Below are 15988 nucleotides of genomic sequence, written 5' to 3'. Positions count from 1 at the left end.
AAGCTCAGCAGTCGGATGCTGATGTATTTTTTTTTAGACTTAACACAAAGTTCAAAATGTGCTTGTTGGGCGTTATCTCAAAAAACCTGAACTACACAGATTATTATTGTCATGATATAAATGCCATTACTCAAGTTATTATTCTTGGCATTGCTCACATTGTGTAAGACAGTAACTTCTAGTTCTAGCTTCACGGGATGAGAGTTAGGGTTCCAACATGTGGACATGGGCTCATTTTGTTGGCCGCACTACCAGTCTGTGTCTGAGGAAAAGACATTTCATCTGCATTCGTTCAGTCCACCCAGCTGTAAATGGCCAACAGCTTTTAGTAGGGAAGTCACCTGCATGTAGACTGACCTCCCATCCAGGTGGCTCAGGATCTAATGATTCATCTGTATCAAGTATCAGAATTCCATTTTCTGCAGTAGTCATACTAACTGAAATGAGCCCTATGGTTATACAGTAGGTACAAGCAATTCTGGCAGGGTTTGGAGGGTCTGGAATCACTGATTGCCAGTACTAAACTGTAAAATACTGGACAAATCCTGAAACTGATATTGTATAGTCACTGAATACACAAATATTCCAAGTGGGCAGTGGGTTATGCTTTCCGCATGCAAAGATATTCCAAGAGATATTTGTATATTAATCACTTCCACCATGAATGCCAACCTCCCCAAAGGTTTCCCTGTCTCATTAATCCGAAGTTAAACTCTGGCTGTATTCATTAGGAAATAGTGCTACTGTTAGTTTTAATGTTGGACGTGTATATGTATTGTTGTCTAATCAATGAATAGGCCAAATCTTAAAATGAAAGAAAAGGCAGTATCTCTTGTGAGTTTCAGAATCAGTAATTACATTTTTATTAAATGTTCAAGGTTTCACTGGACTGAATAATGTTGGAAGGACTTTTAAAAAATGAAATTAAATGCCTTACAATGTCTGTGGACACACACACACACACACACACACACACAAAAAAATTCTCATACAGATTGGTGGCACAGACTTTCCTCTTGCTTTATTCGTGCTGTCCAGATGATGATTTCACAGGATGCCCGTGAACCTTGTGATCTTTCTCCACATGATCAAGACAAATACTTGGCTCCTTTGATTGTGTCTTAATGTCAGTGTGGACAGCCTTCCAGCACAGAAACACACTAGGAAAGAAGATACATTGAATAAAACTCTTTGAAAAGGAAGCTAACCCACAGACGATGTTCTGCAGCTTTTGAGTCAGTTTTATGTGCATTCTCCATGCTGCATTGAGGGTTTTACTTGGACAGTGTAGCAAAGATAAGTGTTTCAACCATAATGCTAAAACCCAAGAGCCCTAGCGTCGGTTGTTAGAACATATTTTGGCATTGGAGATTGAGGTTTACTCACTGCATAATACCATCTGCTGGCCACTGTTACCCTTTAGCTGTGGAACTGCAGTTGCCAACCACAATGACTATAAACTGCTTAATAACTGCATTATGTTAATATGGGCATTTTCTATTTCAGTGATGAGATGTGCTTGTGACTGGATTCAGTGAGCAAAGAATTTACTGTGTAGTTTTATTGATGCCCATTTGCTGCCCATATGGAGTTCCTCACCAGCTCCATCAAGCCTTCCATGAGAGGTACACAAGAGAGGTGACTGAAAAGTTTTAAGACCGAACAAGAAAAAAACAGAATTGAATTAATGCAATACTTTATTTTTCAACATGAACCCAATACAAGCCCACATACTTTTTCCAACATCACTGAAGTACTTTAATGCTGTTCTCATTGAATGTCTTATTCTGGAGCTCCAGCAAGTCATCCACTGCAGGAATTACATCATTATCAGCATTATAATGAGTTCCAGCAAGAAGCTTTTTCAAGTCAGAAGGAGCCAAATCAGGGGATTAAGGTGGGGGTTGAACACATTTGAAGCCACATTCAGTAATGCCACATATTGCGATGACTGACGTGTGGCCCGGAGCATTGTCCTGTTGAAACAGAACACCAGCACCATTCCATGCCACTTCATATTCTCCTGCAGTTGTCGCAAAAGAGAAGCATTATAGGTCCCATTGATGGTCTGTCACTTCTGGAGATAGTCCACCATTGTGATGCCCTCAGCATTCCAGTAGACAGAGGCCATGATCTTTCCAACACAATTTGGCTTTCTTCGGGTGGAAGAACCCACTTTTCCATTGCTTCAACTGTGGTTTGGACTCCGATTTGAAATGATGGCTCTAGCAGCCGACGATCACCTTAGTATTTCTTCTGTTTTTCTTGTTGATTAATGCTTGCAAATTATACAGTATTTTTTGTCTTTCTGATGCCTAATTCTGTTTTTTTTCTCTCTGATTAAGGTGAGTTGTTCTGTGAATTATTTCTGTAATTTATGTTTGTAGCATGGCCCAAGCAGAGGGTCACCCCTTTGAGTCTGGTCTGCTTGAGGTTTCTTCCTCAGCGGGAGTTTTTCCTTACCACTGTTGCTCTGGGGGTTGGTAAGGTTAGACCTTACCTGTGTGAAGCGCCTTGAGGCAACTCTGTTGTGATTTGGTGCTATATAAATGAAAATAAATTGAAATTAAAATTGAAATTGAAAATGGATCCATGTCTTGTCTATGGTCACAGAACATTGCATTAAGTTATCCAGATCTGTCTTTTGTTATGTTACAGCCTTTTTACAAAATGGAGTAAATTAATTTCTTCCCTCAAAATTCTACAACCCCAATTCCAGTGAAGTTGGGACAATGTGTAAAATGAAGTTGGGACAATGTGTAAAATGTAATTAAAAACAAAATACAATGATTTGCAAATCCTCTTCAACCTATATTCAGTTGAATACACCACAAAGACAAGATATTAAATGTTCAAACTGATAAACTTTATTGTTTTCGTGCAAATATTTGCTCATTTTGAAATGGATGCCTGCAACACGTTTCAAAAAAGTTGGGACAGTGGTATGTTTACCACTGTGTTACATCACCTTTCCTTCTAACAACACTCAATAAGTGTTTGGGAACTGAGGACACTAATTGTTGAAACTTTGTAGGTGGAATTCTTTCCCATTCTTGCTTGGGCCCAATCTCACTGCGTAAATGCAAAGCAATCATGCAAGTTACACAAGCAAGTCGCAATCATGTCGGAGAATTTTATGGTATTAATAATTAATTTAATTAGCAATTTATAATAATAATACTAATTAGTAATAGTATTAACAATTAATTATTTTGCAATTAATGTTGATGATACTAATAATAATTAATAATAAATCATTAATAACAGTAATAATGTTAACTGATTAATCATTAATTGATTGATTAGTAATTAAATAATTAATTAGTAATTAAAAAATAACCACTTTAAATATATCAGTCTGTGTGCAATGAATGTATACATTATACAAGTTTCACTTTTTGAAGTGAACTACTGAAATAAATCAACTTTTTCATGATATTCTAATTATATGACCAGCACCTGTATGTATGTTATGGGCTGCATCTAGTTCTGTTAACCTTATATTTCTTTTTCAAATTCTCCAATTTTTTGCATCCAGCACTATTTCCTTTAGAAATGTCCTTGACAAATAATATCAGTCTATTAGGATGTCAGGTTATGTATTTCACATATACATATGTGTATATATTTTCCAACTTACTCCCATTGGTAAAACTTCTCATTTTCTGCCTGAAAGCTTATCAGGAGACGAGTGTGTTCAGGGCTCTCTGTTTGTTTACAAAATACACACGCATTACAGACCTTGAAATCCAACAGCAGGGGTTGCTATTTTCCAAAGATTTATGAATATACAAATTAACGTGCTTATCCTTTATCATGATTTTCTCCATTGTGAGATATAAAAGTGTCTTATCGTAGCGTTCGTGTGTGTATGCATTATAACGCCTCAGCACATGAGTGAAGTTACGATATTCTTCAGAACAACAATATACGCAACACGCATCCAGCAGCATACATGTTGTTGTCATAGGCAATTTTGTCATAGGCAAATGCCCAGCTCTCCACAATTTCTCTTATACTCACTGGGCTGGTAACCATTGAAAGCCGAGATAGGCATGTCCCAACTTTTCCCCTGGCACTCCGAAACGGAGGTGTTCCTTTGTCTCGCTCGATCAGCGAATCGGTCCTGACGCGCGAAGCCTCCGCGCGGCTTTCTATGACAAAATCTCTTGTTAAAAGTGAAATCTGCTGGAAAATGGCTGATGTCTAGCTCTTGTGATAACCAGAGAAATTGCTCATGACGGTCCCAGCTCCACACAGCCATCCATTTAGAAATGATGTGGTGTTTTCTGCGTCTCGATGGCGGCTCGGAGCGCGGCGCGCCGTGCGCCATTGTGGGCCGTCCTTAAAGCTGTAGTAACACTCCTTATTCTCTGTGAAGCCTGTAAAATTTTCACCGAAAGCCAGATAAATTTTTCGAATGGTTTCCAGCTGCTTTTCTCTAACAGTTTCTGAAAAAATTCTGATGGAAAAAAAGCCCAAATCATTCCGCCATTTCCTCGCAATGAAACAACGACGAGAGGGGTGGAGCAGTGCTCACTCAAAGCCTGCCCACAGGTGAATGACACAACCGACAGGCGTGGAAAAACTCACACATGCGCACGAAGGTTCAAGCTTGGCTGACGTAAAAACATATGAATCAAATCCATATGGTTTTTGAAAAAATAATAAGGTTAGATACTTTTCTAATAGACATCATATGTCACATCACGGAATCCAATGGATGGACTTTGGAGACCAAACATTCAAAACTATTCCATTTATTAATCCTATTAGCCTATCTGCCAGGACTTACAGAACATCATGTCAGACAAACTGAACTGATTGAGTAAATGTTTCATTTGTTCTTTAGAACTGCAAAGTGCTGTTTTTGACTGTGATCACTTTTGTTCCGTTTACGTTTCACTTCAGCATTTTGCCTGTCAAAAAGGTTTACACTCCTTCACGGAGTGGAAAATTCTTATTATAAATGTAGTATCTTTTCCCCATCTGTCTCAGAAGTTTGACTTTATAGTGTGATATCACGACAAATCCAGCTACATGTTTTGCACAAAGTTCAAATTTGAATTGCGCTGACCTTTTGAGAGCTGCCAGCTCTGCACTGCAAATGGATAATAAAATACCAATAACAATAATTAGCAAGAACACAGAAATTTTACTGACTCATGAGCAGAAATGAGTTAATAGCCACTTTTGGAAAACATTTAAAATTTTTATAACTACTTTGATTTTTGTTGCTAATATACATAATCTCCTTGAGCAAGGCACTTGCCATTGATTAGTGCACACCACTGTTCACAACATGTGCACAGTACACAGTGGTACAGTATATAATAAAGAAAAGGCCAGGATGGGGTTTGGTTTATGTTACAAATGTTAGTGCATGTGTATATAACATATTCTTCATCAGTGGGTCAACAGAAAATCAAAACTAATGTCCAAGCACTCTATTTCAACAAAATTGTTGGGTGTGTTTGCCCTCCTGTTGCTATGCCCTGTTCCAGGTCTTTCCTCCACACCTGTCTTTCATTTCTGTTGATCACCTCCTGTATTTAAGCCTCATGTTTCCCTCTTGTCCTTGCCAAATCATTGTGGTTTTTGCCTGCGTTTCCAGACCTGGCTGTGTTATGTTCAAGTTTATCCCTCACTGTGTACTGACTTACTGCCTGGTTTTGATCTCACGTGATGTTTTAGATACCTCGACTGGTTTTTGTATGCTGCCCTGTGTAGCAAACCTTAAAGTAAAGCCTTTTGTACTTTCACTCCCGTTTCTGAGTGCTGCAATGGTGTCCAGCCATTTCGTGTCTCAGAACCTGAAAGAGACATGGAGGCTGTTCCACTTGGTGCTGAAACAGAGATTGCCAACAACAGATTAAGCCTTAGCGATAAGAACAGTCATATTCCCTTACCATAGGGGATCCTTACTTTTTATTTTGCAGATTTGCGTGTATGATCTCTGTACCTACAGAACATCGCAATGGAGCCAAAAGATCATCTAGTTCCTTACACAACAATGGATCTGTCAGCAACTGTATCCATAATTCACTTGGTCAAGTGTGGCTGTATAACAGAGACAGCGGCAGGTCCAGTTGGTCCTGCTGAATGCAGAATCTCAACTGCTTTGAAATGTGTGTTTGTGAGGCCAGTGACGAAGTGTGACAATAGGGAATCACACTCTTGTTTGAACCCCTGCATGATATTGTGGGATTTGACCACTTCCGGGGATAGCCTGTGCAAACACAGCATCACTTCCAACGGAAGAATGGTGTATTGTTTTGTTTTCGGTTACAATCACCGAAGCAGTCGCGAAAAGTGCAGGGGGTTTTTTTCGGTTCCCAGTGGGAAAAGGGAAAACAAGGCAAATGGGAGAGATTGTGTCAGTAAGTTTTAGTCTACAGACCTTGACAGAATAGCTGCGGTCTCTCGCCTGCACAACCACCTCGACATGTTAGAGCTCCAGGTCAAGAATGAACCACAACATGTCCACTTTCCACTGCATCTTCACTTTTTCTTTGCATTTTCACTTTGTTTGCCCAGAAACTCAGATAAAGTGAAATGTTTCTGATGCCAACAGATGAGGGCTGTCCCCAAAAGTAGAATTATGCTCTTTCATTTTACCCCTTTAGCGCCCAACCTGAAACAAGATGACACTTCCCAATACAAGCCAGGAACCCTTTTCAACAACCTGACACGGATGGAGATGACGATGGTGATCAGTCTAATAATTAACTCTGATATCAATGATTTTCTAAACATATTTATGATTTAACCTGAAATACAGTCTTTAGTCGATTATTTGAACTATATCCACTTTATTCAATTTCAAATGATATGAAAGGCTTCACTGAGCAATAATAAATCACTGTTATATTGCTCCCACATTACAAACTGTGACACATTTTATGACAGAGCTTTGCTCTCTAGTTCAACAAATCCAGTCTACATTTCTTTCATATTACACTTTAAATGGTTAGATGGTCAAGGACACTACTTGATACATTTATATTGCAGGGCCATAAGCCACTGGATTCTCTTTATAACTTTAGGAAATTATCCCTTGAATTTCAGTGTAATGGCAACACTGATTCTGTAAGATTTATTTTTTCCTTGATAATTTTGTAAAACCACGGTCTGCTGAGTTAACTCTTGTCAACTTACTTTATCATTTTAATTGTTTTATAGTTGTTATTATTATACATTTTTATTGTTGTATTTTCCTCATTTATATAGATATTATTTCCCCAGTATTGGGGGTTTTAATAAATCTATTAAAAAAATCATTTATTGAAAAAATGCTCAATTTTGATCGCCATATTAAATTTCTGGCTGAGGAATGTTAACTTTAGTCAAATAATATCCACTTGGCATGCTCAGAAAGATGTTTATCAGATAGCTTGATCCAAACCTACTGCTTTGAACACCAAATTCACAATGCTACATAAAATCATCAATATATATATATATATATATATATATATATATATATATATATATATATATATATATATATATATATATATATATATATAAAATTGCTCACCATTTTGGATTTTTTTTCTATATAATCTCCATTAACACAAGAATTTATGGTTTAAAATATCACTTTATGGTTCTAATCTATTCCTGGACAAGAGAATATTGGTTTATACCACCAAGATCATGATCCTGCATAACACCTGAAATATTAGATATTTCATATGTTGTGGTGGCCATTTTGAAAAAAAAATGGCTGAATTGATGCCCAAATAAATGGTCAAAATGTCACTGTGTTGTTTCTACAACGTAATGACCTTAAAAACAAAATACAATTAGCTCCCCAAAAACTACATTCAACCCCAATAGGAAAATATTACCCTCCACCCACCATTATTGGAGGGCCTCAAACAAATATGGCATCACCTATTAACCTGTATGGAATCGCATTGTTCTTTACTGAGGAGCCTAAGCTGATTAAAATGGGAGAAAATTTAGTAAAGTCTGTCATAGAAAAGTCTTCTCCAGTGGTTTAATCCATGTTCAGCACAAAGTCCAAATAATGTCTCATGTAATTTATGATTGTTGGAGTTGATCTACTGAATTTATTTACAGAACATGTGCATCTTCTCTGAACCCCACCACGGTCTCCATGAAGCGTGTAATACTTGTCTGATTACAGTCACTATTTGAAACATAATAGCCGATACCTTGTCGTGGTGTACACAGTCAACATGCCAAGAGAGAAACAAAGCTACTAACAACCTACTTCTCAGATATGATCCACCATTTTCATAACTCCACTTCATTGCAAGAATTTACATGTATTTTGCAGGCTCTGGTGGTTACACTTGGCACTGAAACAAGGCCAGGGACTTGGATTTGAAGATTTATTTGAAAAGAAAATAGTGTATCTCCATGGTAATGACTACTTGCACTGAGGCACTCTGACAACCTCCCCCCCCCCATTCCCAGCTGCTGTGTCACTCGCAGTCCAATAAGCCAAACAACAATTTCATCATTGATTTTGAGACATGAAATGCTAAATTATACATGCAATGATTTATGACATGAATAAGTGGAATTTAAAAATTAATAGTGGTTAAGGACCTTTGAATCAGCAAAATGCCAAAACTAGAACACCACAACTCGGAAATGACCCATACGAAGACAAATATGGCGTGATTTCTGAAACTGTGCTCAGTTAATATGACTTTGTGATCATTTTTGAGGTAATAAATAATTGAGAGAGAATTTAAACAGGCAGCTCACAAAGTGGTGACAAATTCAAACACAGCTGAGGCAAAAAAGCCTCTTGTTTCCTCACATCTTCACTAGAAGGAAATACAAAGCAGTTCAAAGATACAAATGAGGGAAACATGAATGCAATGGATACCAACGAGATGCAGACTTATTCTTGATCAGTCATCGCTGGAGACAAGACTTCTTATTCAGCAGAGTCTCAGTGTGTGTGTGCTAGATGGTGCTTTACCCCAAGTGAAGGTAGATGTGCTCAAAAACACACTTCATCTGGGGGAAAATAAAACAATTCAGCAAAATAATGGAGAAAAAAAATCTAAATAAAGCTGATAAGAGCATCAGGACCCAGTATTTGTGCACTGTCCAAAATTGTGACATGAAAAGAATCACTCAGGTCTTGGGAGGAAGAAATCAGCATAAAAATATGGTGAAAGTCACAGTTTTTAAAGTTTCTATTTTTTCCATTAGGGTTAACTTTTTTTTTTTTTATTGATTTAGCTTCAGTTTCATTGTGGCTTAATGCAACAAAGTGCATGCCTGTAGAGCAGGGGTGGCCAAGTTCGGTCCTTGAGAGTCACCTTCCTGACACTCTTAGTTGTCTCCCTGCTCCAACACACCTGAATCCAATGAAAGACTTGTTAGCAGACTTTTAATGAGCCTTTCATTGGATTCAGGTGTGTTGGAGCAGGGAGACAACTAAGAGTGTCAGGAAGGTGACTCTCGAGGACCGAACTTGACCACCCCTGCTGTAGAGCATGCATGTTCTTTATGAATCCACCTATGTAAGGTGCATCTGAATATCGTGCAGTAGAAGAATCAGAAAATTCAATGCTCGACTTCAGGCTAGGGTTTTGTTGGTCAACGGCAAAGATTTGTGCATGCTCAAAACTTTGAGGGGACATCAGACAGAGAGGTCTCCCAGTGGTTACACATTTGTTTACCATTTTGTCCTATACTTTTTCTTTAGCTTGCCAGTGGAGGTCTGTTATAGACGTTAGTTTTATCCATGACTTATCTGCTTGTCTTTTGTTTGTGTCCGAAAGTGCTACACACCTGCATTTGGTGATTGTTCACTCATTCCTTCAGAGCCTCAAATCCACCACAGACCAATGGATAAGGCAGTTTTTGCCACCAGACAACATATTTCAATCTGTACTAATTAGGTTACTGGGCAGGGGTGGTGGTCAACTGGTTAGTTTGTTTCTTTCCCATGCTGACAGTTCCTGGTTCAAAGTCACCCTTGCCCATTCTCTATGTAATGTGGAGTTGTATCAGGATGGACAAACAGTGTAAAATGTGTGCCAAATCAACATGCAGATACCCCTCCAATTTGTTGTGGCGACCTTGAGTGAAAACAAGGGAGTACGCGAAGGGACTTAAAAAAAAAGTTATTTTATTTATATATATATATAACTAATCAGCTTGCTCAATCCATCACAGTGTGACTACGCCTTTAGCACAGCAATACACCATGATTGCACCAATGCGCATCTCTATTTATAAGTTCAGTGCACTGACTGTACATTTTTAACCCACCTATGTGAGATGAATCAGAATACTCAGCAACTAGCAACAAGATTTGAGATTTTGGAAACTAATGACAACACTTGCTGCACTTCATGCAGCTTTCCTCCAGATAAAGGCGGGGCCAGGTTTGTCCAAAATACACTTTGTTCTTTTTTGTCCCATCCTTAGCACCTTACAGCATGTGTCATACTCACAGTTCTGTCTGAAAAATATAAAACCTTGATGTTATGGTTGTTGACCGAGTCACATAAGTCTTCGGAGTCATTACCAGGTCCTGCTGCTGGTCAGGGCACATTTCAGTTTAAACTGCTGAAATACCCGCAGGAGAAGAAAAGCCCTGCTTTGGACACACGCTCAGGAACATGTACAATATATGTTTCACAATGTAAAGGCCACTAAGGAGTCCTGCTGTGTGCGTGTGCTCAGATGGCACTTTTATGACAAGTCATAAAACAAAGACAGCAGCCTTTGCCCCAGGAGAGGTCATTTGGCTGGACACGGCAACCAGTCACACTCGCACACAGTAGGAGTCAACCTTAGTGGCCCTTAGATCAAATAAAACCCAGGAAGAAGCAGCAAGGAAAAGAGAACAAGACAAACACAGAGAAAACATTAGAAGTGCTACGAGAACACAGAAACAGACTTTCCTAATTTGTTTGGGCTCTTTTATGTCATTTCTCTCACTGTCCCTCTTCTTTCTCCTCCTCTGGTTCAAACAAGCCACTGTCACATTATAATAACAAGTCTCATCCAGAAACAAAAAGTCTTTTTAAGCGACTCCACATCATTAATGTAACAAAAAGCAGGCAATGCTCACACACCTTTATTTGTTGCCAATTTTAAATGCCGCATTGGTTTTGCTGAGCCATCTATGTTTTTTCTTTAAAGAAGCAGAAATTATTGACAAACAACCATCAAAGCCAGAATGGCTTTTGTGGCGATGTTAGCAAATTATCAGACTCCACTCACATATAAAGAGCTTCAATTTTCTTTTATTCCACTCCCAACTCAAACCTTCCACAAAGTTCATCATGAAATCATGGGTAGTTTTCAAAATAATATGCAACTGCACAATTTTAACATGGTGGACACAGATGTAGTTTTACAAAGATCAGGGAAATGGGAATTAGTATGACTGTAAGCTTTTACTCAGAGTACCCCTCTAGTTAACATTACTAATATATCCACCCTTTTTCTCTTTTTGCTTACTCCAATTAAGGATCACGGGGGCAGGCGGGGGGGTGGAGCTTATCCCAGCAGTCACTTTTAACCACAGTATTGCATCAAGTTATTTCAACTTCTGGGATATTGATCTGGTTATTTAAGTAGAAGATGGGTTGTTGATCACTTACAGATGCTTTGGTGTAAATGAAATTAACAACAGGTATGCTAGAGGGGCAATAATGAGATAACACATAAAACAGGAATAGTTTTAAAGGTGGAGGCCACTGACACTTTTCCCCTCATCTTTATATATATATATATATATATATATATATATATATATATATATATATATTTGCATTTGGCCAGTGTCACTACTAGTAGCATGGCGTGGTACCTGGACGGCTGACGCCTTACCCACCGTGACTTTTAGTTAACCTAAATGTCATTTGATGCATGGGTGGAGGTGATCTGTACTGCTAAAGTCTGGCTCTCACATTTGTGCCAACATCCAACAAGAAACAACACTGTGGCCAGTGCTATCCTGTTTTCAGTGACTTGCAGCCAGTTGATGGGTTGATACCAAAGGACTTACTAAAGTTGATGTAAGGCCACTAATGTGGAGGGGGTGGAGCTACAGTCTCTAGTGGTGTCAGAGAGGAGAATGCTGTCTATAAGCTCTTTGCCATCATAGACAGTGTTTCCCATCGGCTCCACAACTGAGATGGGAGTAGTTTTGGTGCAAGATTCATTCCACTGGGATGCACCACAGGCCTTCAACACAGGCCTTCAAACTCTAAAAATCAAACACCCTGTCAATAAACTGAACATATCTCATCCTTAAATGTGCAATAACAGTTCCAATATACCCATCTTGGCATTTAACTTGAGCCATATATTTATTCTGCAGTACAAACTGCTGCACTTTTTTTTTTTCTTTTTTTTTTTTTTGCATAGCTATGTTTTACGCTTGTCTATTTTTTTTTTTTTTTTTTTAGAAAATTGCTTTACCCGTGTTCTTGTACGGATTGGAGCATATGAAACCAAATTTCCCTTCTGGATCATTAAATTATTTGTGATATTTCTGTTTTCTAGTAAACATGGGTGTATCTTTATCCAATTCCTGTAAATACCTATTCTCAATGTCTAGTCAAACAGTTTGGAGCCAATATGGATTAAGTGTGATTGAAGGGTTCTGTTTTGGACAGAACTGATCGAATATCAAGCCCACACACAACAATGTGTTCAGTCACAAATAATTAATTTGCATGAAGCTGTCATACTTTTAAGGCTTGATGTTGCACTGTTTGACATTCTTGTTTTTCTTGTTTCAGTTAAAAAAAAAAATCCAAAACAATTTTTTAACTTTGCTTAACAGATTTATTCCTGTTATCACTAATCACACAGTCAAATGAGTCATTTCCAGTAGCTGCACTATATATTACAGTGTGGTTTTATTGAACTGGAACAGGCCAGAGTGTTTTAATGCATTCTGCATGTGTTTAGTTGTTTTTGTTAATGTTGTACCTGGTTGTACACGCCTCCAGCTTGCGCTTTAACATGACGAGTGCTAATAATGCAGTGTTTGTTTTCTCTTTTAAAGTGACAAGACTCATTTTAATCTCATGTTACTGCTTTGTTTTCCAGAACGAGAATGTTTCATCTCTCATGTGCTTACCAAACATGCACGCACATGCACAGAGCAATATTAATTATGACGCTGTTGTAATGAAGGTTTATCTAAAGTTCAAATCTCCCCATGCTCAACAAGAGAGCCTCCCAATCCCCCATCCCGTATTTGGTTTAATCCAGCTCTTAATAAAAAAGCGATGAACCTGTGGGAGAGGTGCAGCACCGTGATTTCCTTCAGGGGTTGTCCAAGGCGCCAATATGTGCACAGCACGGCGGGGATGTTGCGGTTAATGATGGAACGACCGACTGTGAGGTGTTGAGACAAAGAAGACGTGATTAAGTGGAGGAGCGAGTTGGGGAACATAAATTAGTTCTCAGAGTAGAAGCCGCAAGTTAGCATTGTTTAGGAGAACTGCAGCTGTTGGTTTGACTTTAATTACAGGCCACATCACACTTTGCTCTGCAGGGATGAAGTTGCAGGAAAATTTTATTTTATTTTATTATTTTTTAATTTCTTCTGTTTCACTGCAACATGAAGCTGTTTAACAGGTGATGCAACAGATAAATGTTGCATCATGTGCCATCTCACCAATCACAGCCACAGAAGCAAACATCACTTTTGAGAGTTGTCATGGATGCCTTGGTGGTTTCCCTCACTCGTCTCCTTCTGGCACGCTCCAAGCAGATTCACCATGCAATATTCCTTAATGATGGATTTATATCAACTTTGAGACACATTCAGTGGACATGGAAATTTTCATGTATTCATCCCCTGACTTATATTAAGAAAAGTGGCTGTAAAAGGGATGATTTATTGATGTTCCTTTATAAGGTTTCATTATGCCATCTGATATTTTTATTCAGTAAAGGTTTGTATTCACTTAGTTTATAGAACACAATTTTGTGAATTTTAAAATTTTAATAAGACAAGACTGAATTGTAGGTGTTCCGTTTGAAGTTTCCCCAGCTTTTGCATGCTACTGTGATGTGGAGAAAGTATACGATTATACTGCATAGTACATGCTGTCTTCATTAAGAAGAAGAGGGACATAGAAATGTCAGTGCCTACATCTGTACATGAACTGCATTTACTTGTGCCCTTTATGACATGAACAAAATGTATCTGATTTTCATCCATTTTTGACATCCCAAATGATGTTAGACAAGTTTGAATTTGAGTATGCAAAGGTTTCATCTCAACCTTCATAAGGACCGCTCACTTTACTACACAGAGTATTTGATTTTTATTGATGTTTTTTATATACCAGATTTTACTTGGTCATCCCAAATGAGTGAATCTTGGTCAAGTGTGAATTTGAGCATGATCATGTGACACCAAGACCCTGTAACAAGTCAAGCCTGGGTGCATATGCTGGTGCTGCACTTCACTGCATCCAAAATGCCATGGAACTACCATGGGTCCTAGATGGCAATGACCCAGGCAGACAAACAGTCCAGCCATATTTCTTCTTCTTCTTCTTCTTCTTCTTCTTCTTCTTCTTCTTCTTCTTCTTCTAAGCCAGCTCTTTCATATCTGCAACCAAAGCAATCAGTCACACACAGGAAAAAAAAAAAAAATGGTTTCCGTAAATTATAAACATTACATTAATTTTGCTGATGCTTTTATCCCAAAGCAACTTACAAATGAGGAATCACAATCAAGCTGCATTTTGAAGGGGGCCTTCATCATAACAATGAATGCCAGCTTGACATCTAAAGCTGACTTTGGCATAAATGAATATGAATACCATCTTTACATACACATACACTCAGCCAAGTAATAATGCAAAAATGTACATAAATATCAGAGAGTGAAAGTTGGAGAAAAGAGAGTTACATGGTAAGTGTGAGTTAGGGTTGTTAGAAATGTTTGGAGAGAAAGTATTCTCAGAAGAGTTGGGTTTAGAGAAGAACATTTCTGCTCTGACCGCATTTGGTAGCCCATTCCACCGTTGGGGAATGGCAAACAAGAATAGTCTTATTGCCTCGTGTAGAGATGGCAGTGCCAAATGGCACTCCATCAGGAAGCATAGCAAATGCACCACCACATTCTGAATCTGTAAGATTCACCATGCAAACCACAAGGCTGTTAGAAGGGCATTACAGTAGTCAAGGTGATAAATAACCATGGCCTGGACCAGACGCCGGTGCTACATATTGGATTACATGCGGCCTGATTTTCCTAATGTTAAATCGTGCAAAGTTGCATGTGTTGTGTGTTGGGGGGTGTGGCTGGATATTTTGGTGTTCTTTTCTTTTCTTTGCTCTTCAGGTGGCATGGAAACTGATTTGTCTGTGGAGAAGGTGCTGGCTGAAGAGTCCTCACCCTCATCAACATCATGTGTAGCACCTGTGAATGGTGCTCACATGCAACCTTGAAGACTTTCAGCTGAAGCAGATAATTGGATGGCGTTCTGCATTTAAGTCATGTGTGATTCAAGCAGAACTGCCGGGAACTCGACCTTGTGATGTTCGTTTGTGAGACGCTGAGGACCGCGCCTGGGTTTGACACATCGAGCCCGTGAAGCAAGGAAGGGTGAGGACACATGCTGTCAGCACACATTAAAGGTAATTAAGTGTTTGATTAATTGTTGATAGTAACTTGGTGTTTTGTTACACAGTATACTTGAATTGTGATGAGAATTGTGCAGTTTGCTTCTCACTGCTGTGGCGTGCGGATAAGTGATCCTCCACCTGTTGTGAGAAGCTGCTCATTTGCATAAAGTTAAAAAAGATACAGACCTGAATGTGTTGCTGATAGCGTGTGTCTTTTGAAAGATATTGTTGTAACTGCTGACGTACCTCACCTCTTCTTTGCTTCACAGAGAGTCGGTTTGTCGTGTCCACCTGGGGGGTGTTTGGCGGTGGTAGTGACTCCAGGAGCGCCGGGCTTTGATCCTTGCGGGCGCTGGAGAGCGTGCCAACAGTCACT

The sequence above is a fragment of the Thalassophryne amazonica genome, chromosome 15 (genome assembly GCF_902500255.1).
Source record: "Thalassophryne amazonica chromosome 15, fThaAma1.1, whole genome shotgun sequence".
In the NCBI taxonomy this organism is placed as follows: Eukaryota; Metazoa; Chordata; class Actinopteri; order Batrachoidiformes; family Batrachoididae; genus Thalassophryne; species Thalassophryne amazonica.
Note: the sequence above shows the minus strand (reverse complement) of the source record.